Source organism: Pollicipes pollicipes, unplaced genomic scaffold, assembly GCF_011947565.3.
Source record: "Pollicipes pollicipes isolate AB1234 unplaced genomic scaffold, Ppol_2.1 Scaffold_5724;HRSCAF=6776_pilon_pilon_pilon, whole genome shotgun sequence".
Taxonomy (NCBI): domain Eukaryota; kingdom Metazoa; phylum Arthropoda; class Thecostraca; order Pollicipedomorpha; family Pollicipedidae; genus Pollicipes; species Pollicipes pollicipes.
Genome location: NW_023596746.1, coordinates 50,444,034 through 50,456,072, shown reverse-complemented (window position 1 = coordinate 50,456,072; position 12,039 = coordinate 50,444,034). Strand labels below are relative to the sequence as shown.

The 12,039-nt window shown below is 46.1% G+C and overlaps 1 pseudogene; it reads left to right on the top strand.

Annotated features, from left to right (window-relative positions):
• The first annotated feature begins 9,923 nt into the window (after positions 1-9,923).
• The window catches only part of LOC119103156 (ras suppressor protein 1-like), a 6,169-nt pseudogene continuing 4,053 nt past the window's right edge, over positions 9,924-12,039 (top strand).

Here is a 12,039-nt window from a genome sequence, read left to right as displayed (position 1 = left end):
GGATCGCTTATTCACAAACAGACCTTAGAGTATAACAGGTAATTCGATTTTAATTCACGGTTTCTTAAAATAAACCATGATGAGACATGATTGCATGCCACTGGTACCTTTGTTTAAGACTATTAAGTGGCTCACGTCAGGTGTTTGTTGGTGTAACAACCCGTAAAAATCCAACGGCGAATATCGTCGTTCTTTGTACGAAAACTACTGGACTTGTCACGTGCTGCCGAACATTTTCCTAGCACCAGGCACCTGTGTATTCAGATAAAGCAATATGCAGGCCTAGGCAGAGCTGTTGGTCTGTCGAAGTTTAAGCCTACAGCAGAGCACGCGTGGGAAGCGTAAATGCTGCAAAGTCAAGGGGCAGAACCAGCAGCGTTGCCTGGATTCGACGCCTTGGGGGCCGAAGCGGATGCTGGCGGAATGAGCCGGGGGGGGGGGGGGGTGGGGGGTGGCGTTGGGGTGGGGGTGAGAGGGCAACGCATTTATGACATGACATGACAAGTGCATTCGGTGCACGTCGTTGCAAGTGCCTGGAAGGGAATGTACAGTATCCTAAGGGGCTAGCCTCTGTGCCCCCCCCCCCTTCGCCCCCAGGACAGCGCGGCCGTGGATTACGGGCTATGACTGCGCGCGAGTGAAGCAGCCTGCTACACCTGGTAAGATGTTTACTATTTCTATGGGCAGGGATACGGTGCTTGCAGGAACATATTTAAGACACAAACTTATTAGACTTCGAACACTTTGGATTGTGCTATCGTGCATTCAAAAAGACAAGGCGTCATTTTTTCTTTAATTGGCACATGCGGTAAGGGAACACGTCTAGTTATTGCTTGAGCAGCCGCTGCAGGACACCTTAAGCCCTCCAAAGCTGAAAAGGGTTGGGGGGGGGGGGGGGGGAGTGAGAGTAGTTTCAATAACACTGCTTTGTGTTTTTCGTTGCTTGTGCGAAAGTGAAAAATGCTGCTTCGGTGCTATTGAGCAGCTGTGGGAAATGTTGGATACGTGGGAGGTAGTTGTGCGTAATATTTACGGCTCTGATATTATGGCACCAGCGGCGTTACGGCCCATTTTGACACCATCCTGACTGGTGGAGGGCACAGAGGAGATGGTCGGTTACGGGTTCGATGGAGCTCTAGCAATGGCCTGTGAGAATGCGGGGGCAGCAGCTGTGTTCAAACTCGGTGATTACCTCTGCGAGTTTTCCCACTGGCCGATGCAAACACTTAACTTGCACGTCAGTAGCAGCTACAAGCAGCAAGACATTTGAGAATGTCTTGATACTGAAAGAGACGTAGCCACCTTTTCTATTCACGGAAAGTGCGCCAGAGCGCTGAAGAAGGTCATCAAGAATGTGGCGCGCAAAGAGAGCCGTGAGAGGCTTATCACGCTCTGCACTACGCGCTTTCTGGAGTGTCGCGAGGCAATGACGTGCACCCGCCAGCTGCTGTCAGCAGTGGTTCACTGCCAAACGACGATGGGCGAGTGTTTTTTCTTCAGAAACGCGGAAGAACGCTTAGAGACTGATGCGCACAATCGCCTACTCGGAATTTCTGGTGACTGTATGCTTTGCAGCTGTGAGCTATGGTGCAACCAGTCGCCCGTGTACGTCAGGCCAAGGACTTGGACGTTTCGGAGGCCGCAAAACACATCGCTGTTGGCATCAGGCTGCTGCAGGGATTTCGCTCCTCCTCGCTGTGCACCAAGATCGGTGTACCGGTCCAACGCTTGCGATTGCCGGAATACTGCTGACTACTTCAGGATGAACCGCTTCATCCCCCTGCTAGACAGCGTTCTCATCCAGCTACGCGCCCGCTTCGGGCAGCTGCAGTCTCTCAAAATATGCGGCTTGCCTCTGGCAAGTGTGAAGAGCTGGACAGCACTGAAAGAGAGAGAGAGAGAGAGAGAGAGAGAGAGAGAGAGAGAGAGAGAGAGAGAGAGAGAGAGAGAGAGAGAGAGAGAGAGAGAGAGAGAGAGAGAGAGAGAGAGAGAGGGAGAGAGAGAGAGAGGAGAGGGAGAGAGAGAGTTTATTGAGAAAAGTATGGCTTCGAGTTTCAACTCATGCAGCACATGTGCACGATAAGAAGTAGGATACTACTTAGTTCATATATATATATATATATATATATATATATCTATATATATATATATATATATATATATATGTGTGTGTGGTGTGTGTGTATATATATATATATATTATATATATAATATATATGTGTGTGTGTGGTGTGTGTGTGGTGTGTATGTGTGTGTGTGTGTGTGTGTGTGGGTGTGTGTGTGTGTGTGTGTGTGTGTGTGTGTGTGTGTGTGTGTGTGTGTGTGTGTGTGTGTGTGTGTGTGTGTGTGTGTGTTCATGAGAGTGGTTTCTACGGGGAATATTTGATTTGTGTAGCTTGCATTACCACAGCAAAACTTTGGAACGTGCTTGCGCTCTGGATATTTCTGCCGGAGATCGCCACTCGCTGCTTCGGAAGCAGATCTCTATGCATCGGAGACGCTTGCATTTGTTTTCCTAGCCTTAGGCACAGTTCTTTGCTCCTGTTAGCGAAGGGTTCCATGCCCAAGCATTGCAAGATACGCGAGTACTTTCCAAGCGGCCGAAGACGATTTTCAAGGCTCTCCTCTGCGCTTTCTTAATATGTTGCGCCTGCTTGGCGATGAGTTCCGCATGAAAAACCGGTGCACAATATTGTAGCAATGGCCGGAGTTAAGTAACATACACCCAAACAAGCTATTCCTGTGGTGGATGATACTTCTTCATTATGTAGAAAATATATGGAGCTTTCGATGGTTTGGTTACTGAAGCCGACCGTGACGCGGTATGCACGGTTTCTGGACCCCGTATCAGCCGCTGAGGCTGAGCACGTCATTTTGCTGGACATGGGAAAAGGTAATAAGGAGCTCCCACGAGCTGTGATACAGACACTAGAGTAGTGACCGGACCTCCTGCCTCCCAATGCTGATTAGCTCATGCGGGTGCTCACACGCATTGCCCGGTGTCAACGGCCGAGCCTCGGCGGCTGTTCAGCCGCGTCGGCCTCGGCAGCGACCGCGATCAGGTCCGCGATGACCACAGAGCGTCTGAAGGTCTCCTACCTTCTGCAAGCCTACCCACGATCAGGTCCACGATGACCACACACCGCCTGGAGGTCTCCTACCTTCTGCAAGCCTACCCGCGATCAGGTCCGCGATGACCACAGAGCGCCTGGAGGTCTCCTACCTTCTGCAAGCCTACCCGCGATCAGGTCCGCGATGACCACAGAGCGCCTGGAGGTCTCCTACCTTCTGCAAGCCTACCCGCGATCAGGTCCGCGATGACCACAGAGCGTCTGAAGGTCTTCTGCCTTCTGCAAGCCCATCAGCAGTCGTTTGGTAACAACGCGACAGCCGTTCTCCCGGAGCTCTGCCCCCGGCCTCAAAAACGGAATCTGGGTCTTTAACAAATGTACCGCAAAGCTTTTGTTTTTGTTCCCGTTGACCGTAATCCCATATGATCTCTTGACCCATCCAAACACCAAAGTAAAGCGAATCGGCACACTAGCTGTTACAAATCGATGGCTGTCTTTCGAGGTGAGAGATAGCTCACACTGCCGATGGATTGATCTAAAAGCAGGTGAAGTTATATGATGCAATACTCCTATTTGCACAAGTTAACTATCCAAGCATGCATTCCTGGACATAACTGCCCGCAGCTGATCGAAAACAAAAACTGGTATATTTGTTTAACCCGATCTTCCGCGAAAGCTTTATAAAATGTAATTTGAATGACGGTTTCACATACTAGACATGCGATCTGTCGACCCAAGGCACCAAGGTAAACCCAATGAGAGTGCTGGGTGTTGCAATGGCATAGGAGTCTCACAGGACTGACCATGCGAGCCCACAGTTCAAGTCGCTCACATTAGGCAGAGCTTGGGCGATGTGATATGGTAATCGCTTTGGTGCAGATTAATTAGCTAAGTGTGCTTATCTTGAAATCTTTTCAGAGACCTCATGAAATGAACCGGAGCAGCTAAAATCGGCGTTCTTTTATGTATGGTTGGCGCCCCCTGAATTGAAATTGAAGCTCCTTGGAAATGATCCCCCCCCCCCTCGATCCAAATTCTCAGATCCGCCCCGTGCAGTGCGCGACAAAAGGAGGGGTTCCATCCCGTCATAGTGAAAGCGCTATAGCTGTGGTACAATGGTTGCACCGAACGAGGCTGTGAGAGTGCATCCCAGATTCCAGAGGATGCACGGGCTTTCAGTGCACCCACCTGCCTACGGCCTGCGGAGAACTAGAATAACAGTTCGTGGGATCGAACGTCTTATGCCTCGATATATTCTTTAGGTATAGCCAAAGGCAGATTTTTGTCAGCACCGACGATTTTTTGACTGCTGCTAATTCTTTCGTGATGGCCGGAGACTTGGGGGAAAATGCCATCTTTATCTGCGGTCATTTGTTGCTTAACCATTTGAAGTACATGGGCAGGCTGCGACTTTCATGCGGCGTCACACACTTCAACTGGTTGAAAATGCAGCAATACCGTGTCGCGGAGGTAAGCTAACATTTAGCCTAGATTCAGCCCAGCCATTATGTGGCAGCACAAGTGTAGAGAATTCCATTTGCCGGCCAGTATCTCTCCTCAGACGCCGAAATCAGGCACGGGAGAACCAGTGCCAGATTCTTTAATGCAAGGAAAGTGGTGCCCAGAAAGCCTGCTTTCTTTTTCCAGGAGGAAATTACACACGATCAACGAAAACATGTCTATGGTGCGGCCCATACGATTTCCTTCAAAATTGCTTCATCGAACCACAAACCGGTGCTCATCAATCTGGCTGAAGAAACCCTATGGGCCATCAATATTTTAGCGTTCAAATTCCTGAGGAAAGATCTGTAATGACATTTTCACCTATTTATAAAGTAGGCAGATTTTCTGTGAACCATTTTCTCTGCATTAAAGAGCGCCCTCAGGTATTGATTCTCCCCTGCATGACTTCGGCGTCGGGGGCGCGGATGTCTACTCCTGAGTCGATTTACTGATAATGGCCTCCCTGTATCGATCACGTCAGAGAGCCTCGTCTCGACTCGGTTGTTATTGATCATGTGTGTTTTTTTTACGCTGGTTATGCCCGCAATGCTTTAGAATATAGTTAAGAAAACCGTTGATTGATGTGCCAAGTCGTATATTTTTAGGCATATCGGCACTCAAGATGTGCCTTTGTTTATGTGCGGAGATTTCTGCATGTGAGAAAGCCTCCCTGGCGTAGCGGGGTATGGCTTGCCAATTACGCCGCTCCAGTGCGGTAAAATATGTGCGCTATTATGACATGGCTACTGTTTCTCGTGGCATGCATCTGTGACATGATCCCAAGCCCGCCTGCCCAGAACTGTATGTTGTGGTACTTCCAAGACTGTGATTATTTCAGAGAGGCAATTGACCTCGATACTTTTATACATTCAAAACCATCCATGTCTGTGTTGTTATTATGAAGCTCAACAAAAGTCAGGCGGTTTTCATCGGTACGCGTCTGACCAGCGGTGGCTGAAGCGTCAGAACTCAGTGGGAATTCCTAGCTTGTTCATGTTCACGTTCATGTTCATTGTATTCACAAATTGCTCCAACGAGTGGCTTGTTTGGCTCGGTACAATTACAATAGACGTATGGGTGCAACATTAGAACATGACGAAACGCGACCACAATCGCACGTTATCAACCATTTCTTCGCTCACTCAACTTCGTCGAAAAGAAAATCATCAGTCGCATTCTAAATCGTCAAAACATATTACGAAACGGCAAGTAAGCAATTACTACACGAGACCGCCCATCGTCCAGACTGGTGCGAAGCGTCTTGCGGATGCGAAGGGCGGTGATGGTCGGCAATAGGCGGCTCCAGGACACGACCGCACGATACGGAAAATATCTGCGTGCCACCGACAAGCGAAGAGCTGGCAGATCCAAGGCACCCGTCGCTGCCGTGCGGGTGGCACGCTGACGTGCAGCGGCATGTGGGGTGATCAGGGATCGGACCTCCAGCGGAGCCCTCGAGTTACTAAAGGCTCTGAAAACGGCAAGGCCGTCACGGTGGGTGGCTCGTTGAAAACATCGTGGCAGCCCAGAGTTTGAACAGTCGCCGTCAATTCATCTCACCGACGAGCACCGGTGATGATCCTGGCTGCACAGTTTATCACCCCTTGCATTATGTTTAAGGGGCACACTGCAGCCCCACTCCATACCGAAAGACAATACAGAAGATGAGGGAAAATATGGGGCTGGGTGAAGGATTTATGAACCTCGGGCGTTAGGTTGTGAGGAATTGTATACGAGCAGAGGATATAACTGCACTTTTGACCACATGAAATATGTGCATCCCTCAGAAAAGGGTACTTCCAGCAATACCCTTTCTCCTTCCTCGGCCTTCTCATGAAAGACGAAGGCGTTAATTTGTACCACGCCATGACAGCGTAAAAAGATACGTTTTTCTTGTAAGGATTGCAGAGTGTCGGGAAGAGGAGTTGTTTTAGTGGGACTTATTTTAAAGGGAGTGTCCCACATTTATATGGGATTTGAATTGAAATAGCCATCTCGAAGACCTTTCCGTGCTGTTCACGATTCTGCCTTCTTAAGACTTAAGCTACTCTAGTTGATGAGCTACACCGCCACGAATAACGGGGAAAGGCATAGCGGGGAGAGTATTTCAAAAGTCACCTTGACGCTCATGACGTCATGATAACGTCATTTGGATCCTGCCATTCCATAAGCCATGTAGCGATCAAGGCCGAAAAATACAATAGTCGAGTCGTTAATATCTGGCGTCTGTGAGCACAATTTCTAAATGTGATGGCCGCCCATTGGCTCTCAATCGATGTTGTGCAGGGAACGATAACGTAACCAAATAATGACGCATCGAGAGCATATTAACTAAACAGAGAATTGTTCTTTCTAGAGAAGTCCACTTAAAAAGTATGCCAATAGTTATAAATGAGCTTGTTTCGTCATATCTGGTGCTTGCTTTAGTATCTCCAGATGTGAAACATTCCCTTTAAGAAAGTTAGATGTGAAGTAGGATTGAATTATTTGGATACCTTCCGCTGTCGTGATTTCAAAACAGATAGTTAGTCCGGATGAGCAAAGTCCAACAACTAGGTGTGATCGGCTAGGGCACTAGACGTCGGCGAGGGAGATAAGATGGCAGGTCAGTCGTGGAGATGCTGAAAGGATAGGGACAAACAACCATCCCTGAGGGACGCCGTGAGCCAGAAAAAGTGAGAAATTCCGTCTCTTACCCCCTATCCTCGACCAGCAAGGTGGCCCTCAAATCACTTCAGGTAAATGCGATATCACAGTAGCTTTATTAGAAGAAAGCCATGGTCGACACTATCAAAGGTACGCCTGAAATCAAGGGAAGCGACGGCTGCGATGCGCCCAACATCAATCCGATGTACCTCCCACTCAACGGCGTCGACCAAGGCTTCCTCTATTGAGTGACAATGTCTGAAAGCGTACTGTGATCGGGCTAAAATATCACGGGTGCCAGGTTTGGACGACAGCTTCACGCACACAACTTGATCGAATATTTTTGACAGGAAACGCAAAATAGACATATGTGTGAAATCATTAATGGTGACACAAGGGGAAGATTTGTGAACAGCCGAGAGCAGATAATAGAAGAGAGAAGATGATATTTACCGCATCTGATTATTGGTGGTAAGACAGCTTGATTATTCCAAAAAGCTATTGACGGATTTTCAATTATCATCTACTATGGTGCATCACGTACCAACTTCTGTCTTGAAGCCTCAGGGTCTTTCGGTACATACGCCTGCATGTGTCTTAAGCTTTAAAGTATGTCCCACAACGTCAAGCAAAAGTAATGTTTTGGGTTACGACTTGGCCCCGAGTGGAGCGATTTCAAATTCACTGACAATGAAGGACAAGTCTGGACGATCCGTGCCCTCATATTTGCAATCTTAATTTAAAACTAAATGCAATTTTCATCGAACATGTTCTTCAAAGATAGCTTCAAATTGTCAAATGGTCATCTAAGTTTATTCCATTATGTGCGGTTGCCGAACAAAAGTATTCCAGACACAAAAATGTCATTATGGGGTGACATAGAGGTCATCTGAGATTAAATTGGGTCAAATTTATAAGCCACTCATATTTTAAATTTTGAGTTCTAACCGGATTTCTGTGACTAATAAAATGCTTGTTTGTGGTCAGAAATAATGCATTGTACATCTGCAAGTACTCAAGATCGGCTAGCTGTTGCCCACATTATCCATAGTCCCTTTGACGCTTGGCGATGTGTGTATAGCAAACTGAGAACAGACACGTTAATGGACGAAATTATGTGCCATGAGCTTTGCAAGCACAATAATGAAGTGGTTGCACGCCAACATAGGTCATTGACCTTGGATGACCTCGAATGACGTGGTATGTCCTCAAATGGCTTATTGTGACCTCATCATGCATTAGAATGATACCGCGATATGTTTTAAGTGGGCTATCAAAATTATGTGTGCAAAATTCCCTTGTTAAACCGCCTATTTTGAGTTCATGATGTGTTTCGCAGAAAGTACTAATAGACGTAGGTCATGACCTGGTCCCGGGCCATGTGCTTTATGATCAAAAGATGTTTGTGCAGGTGAGTTACATAATACATACGATATATATATATATATATATATATATATATATATATATATATATATATATATATATATATATATAATGCAGGTGAGGAACTTCATAGTACCTTTTACACCATTCAAGAAGTAGCATCACTACTCAAAAATGGGTACATATTTACGTTATTTACGTGGAATAACCCAAATTGACTTCACCTCAGGTCCACATTTTTCGAAAAGTATGATATGTACAAACTGTAGGTCCGATCATGTTTCATTACTTTAGCAAGTCTGAACAATGGCAAATAGCCACAAAAAGCTGTGTGTGCGCAAAGTCTTTCAATGCTTAGCCCTTTGACGTAACCAATGTCATTGATCTAGGTAGATCAAAACTTCAGCGTTACCCAAAGGAGGCCAAACTGATAAATGAGTTAGTAGTGGAAATTCCGTGCCGCTGCGGGTGTTGGTTCTTTTAATTGTGCTCGAAAAACCGTAGGGGTAAGTCGATTCCCCGACCGGGCGCGGGTGAGACTTTCCATAAGTCAAAGTTCTGCTCGCCAGTTCGCTCCGCTGAACACACTTCATCTCCTGAGCAGTTCACATCATGATGCGACTCACACATGTGTGTGTGCCACATCATCAATGGATCTGCACAGAACATCTCTGCCTAAGTCCACTCGCGAGTCGAATCATATGAAATGGCGCTTCTACGTATATCATGCTACGCGTGCATCTACATAGAGCATCTTCCCTGCTTAAACCGCACTCGCGAGTGAAATTACACAGAATGGCGCCGCTCTGTATACCATGTCATGAGTGCATCTAAACAAAACAGCTGGTGATTTTAAATCCATTCGGGAGTGTATATGCACAAAATGGTGCTCCTGTGTGAATCTGCTCAGACCTGAGTTGATCTATTCGTGAGGTCACCCTGGTGTGGATCAGATCTACACAGATCTACACTTGCAGTGTTCCGTAGATTCTACGTACAAGTGGATTTGCATGGCAGTTCGTCTGTGTGTAAATCGGCTCAGATTTGAGTAAATTAACACAAGAGCGGCATTTTTTGTATATCCGCTTCGTAGTAGATTTAAACAGAGGAGCTATTCTGAGCAGGTATACCCATGAGTCGATTTACACGAGTCCTTCGGCATCTGAGGAGAGTTCAGCGCAAAGGGAATTCTCTACACTTTTGCTGCCAAATCTATGCTGGGCTGAATCTGGGCTGAATGTGGACTAACTTTCGTCGAGTATCCGCTCGTGGGCGTGGATCGTGTGGGGGCGAGGGCTGGTGGGGTTTGGAGGGTCGTGTGTTGCGGCGGTGGAATATTGTTGGGCTGGTCGCATTAGGTGCAGTGGCAAGAGGATTTAAAATAGTTAGAATTTTTAGGTATGTCGTATAATAATGGCTTATAACCCCGTGTAATTATATTATGCGTGAGAACCCTCATTGCTGCTAATATGCACTGCCGTTCACACCTGGCTTCCAATGTCCTCAACATATGCTTGCTGGATGCCCAGACTTCACAGGACTTTGTTCTACATGTGTTTTTATTGAAAAAAAATCCTGCTTGTGTGTACTTGGCAACCTATTTTATCAGTGTAATCTGTAGTTTCCAATTCTGAGATACACAACCCAACCTTATTGTGGGTGTTGCTGGTACAGGTCTCACACTTCCTAAATGGCCTGAATTAACATAATTTAGTTTGATTTCCTTGCAGTATTGGGTATCACAGTTGTAGCCTTCCTAAAATGGCTGGAACGACCTGAATTTGATACATCAACATTGTATGATCCACATAATAGATTTAGTTGATTCAGGCAATTTTAGGAAGTGTAAGGCCCACACAGGTTATACTTTACTGTGCTTTACTTTACTGTGCAGGTATAGTGACTCTGCTCCAATTTGCAAAAAGTCCATCCACTGTGCTGCAAACCTATGCAAAATAATTTTGCCAAACCATACAGTTGTGTGCACTTGACTCGGGGCAGGCCAAATTGTGCTGAATTTTCTAATTATATTTATGAAAATGTCTGGAGTACTTTTTCTGGAATAACTTAAACAACATCATTATTCCCTGAAGCTGTGGCTACCATCAAAGTGATAGAGACAACCATGGCCCGTCGCACACTGCCGGCCTCAATATGGAGTCAATTTTTAGGTGGCTGTTCTGCAATGGCAAATATTTTGGACCTAGTGTGAGCACAATGGCAGCACCATGGATAAGCAAGCTTGAGTGGCTAAACCATTTACTTAATGCTCCTTTTTCATGTATAGTGATGTAATGGGGAATAACATGAATGATCTAGCTTCATTGGTTGAAGTATTTGCTTGCATTATTTATTTTCTGTGTATAGTGATACAATTTCCTGTAAACCAGTTCTTTGTTTCTTTGTCTGCATTCTTGTCTTGAAGTTGTATGACAGCTTATAGGCTGTGTAAATCCCTGTTGTGTAATGTATTGGCTTGCTTAGTGATGTGACAATTGGGATTCTGTCTGGGCAAAGCCATTGTTAATCAGCTCACCTTAATGTGTAATCATGTTAGTAAGTGGCTGGACCATCATTTGATGTGTGAGATCATCACATTGAGATGTGTGGATGCTTTTGGCATTGTTCAAACATGTGCCGGTGCTGGTGCACTGTCACAGATAGATGTATGCCATTCATTGAAAGTGAGAGAGCAATGGAAGAGGTTAAGAATTCCCATGATTGTGATGACATATGGTTTGCGGCAGCCACACTAAAGGCCAGATGATGCCAGAGGTAAGGACAGGCAGTACCAAGCATTGGGCACATTATACCTTTGCAGCAAAATTCTGCCTTTGACCCAGAATTTCTTGATTGGATTGTGGGGTCAGGACTTGCTGGAGGGTGTCCCCATGGCTAACATTCAGAGTTGATGTTTCAGATATCAAGATGTCAAAGGTAAAAAAGGCAGTGGAGGAAGCTCGGGAGTCTGGCAACCCAGAGCTGGACTTGGTGGATATGAAAATTGAGTCTTTGGAACAAATCCCAAATTTGTGTGAGTATAAGCAGACTATGTATGATGTACATCTGTGGTCTGTATTGTGTAACATCCCTTTTGATCATGGATGCAGCATGACATCTTGGGTGCAAAATTCTGAATGCTGCACCTAAGGTAGGTGACCACCTCAAGATCAATCTTATGGACACAAATCTGTACTATTTTGCAGCCTCAGGGAGTACCTGGTATCATTGAGTTTTCAGTGTTTTTGTGTAATGTCCCAATTACAACTGTACATGTGATTAATCTAGGCTCAAAAGCTCTTGTCTGGTGGTGTTCTGCATTGCCTTGCTTCAGACCACGGCTGCCAGCACACTGCCACAGTTTTTTAATGTTACCTGAAGCTAATTGTAGTGATGACCGCAGATGTACCAGAACCACATTTGTTTCCAGTGC